This window comes from Alosa pseudoharengus, unplaced genomic scaffold (genome assembly GCF_046254945.1).
Source record: "Alosa pseudoharengus isolate Yale_2024_CS ecotype anadromous, Long Island Sound unplaced genomic scaffold, YU_APseudo_1.1 YU_APseudo_1.1_scf_6, whole genome shotgun sequence".
Lineage (NCBI taxonomy): Eukaryota > Metazoa > Chordata > Actinopteri > Clupeiformes > Clupeidae > Alosa > Alosa pseudoharengus.
Genome location: NW_027468848.1, coordinates 270,001 through 270,786, shown reverse-complemented (window position 1 = coordinate 270,786; position 786 = coordinate 270,001).

Sequence of the window (786 nt, the reverse complement as noted above, 5' to 3'; positions counted from 1 at the left end):
CTAAAGCCGTACTACTCCATTAGAGTGTGTGTGTGTGTGTGTGTGTTTTGAAACCTACTAAAGCCATACTATTCCATTAGAGAGTGTGTGTGTGTGTGGGGGGGGGGGTGTGTGTGTGTGTGTATGTATGTGTGTGGGTGTGTGTATGGTGTGTGTGTATGTGTGTTCTGAAACACTAAAGCCGTATCCCATTTGGATCAGCTGGCCAATAAGCCGTCATTTTGTCTTAACAAACCCAGACGGGCAGATCTAAGAGAAAAGGGATCAAAACAGTTGTGTGTGTGTGTGTGTGTCTAACCCTAACCCAGTCTTAACAAACCCAGACTGGGCAGATCTAAGAGAAAGGGATCAAATCAGTTGAGTGTGTGTGTGTGTGTGTGTGTCTAACCCTAACCCAGTCTTAACAAACCCAGACGGGCAGATCTAAGAGAAAGGGATCAAATCAGTTGTGTGTGTGTGTGTGTGTGTGTGTGTGTGTGTGTGTGTCTAACCCTAACCCAGTCTTAACAAACCCAGACGGGCAGATCTAAGAGAAAGGGATCAAATCAGTTGCCGTCTTCATCCTTAAACAGAGCAACTCCACAAACACTCACGTTTTCTGTTAAAAAATACAAACCCTTTTCATCCCCTAAAAGCCATAAAAACACAGCAAAGCCCTTCAACACAACAAGCGTCACAGGTCTGTGTGTGTGAGTGTGAGTGTGTTGGCATCCAAACCACACTTTAAACACGTCAAATCTTCTGTGCTATCATGTCAGTGTAAATAAGTAGAGTCCATGAGCCACT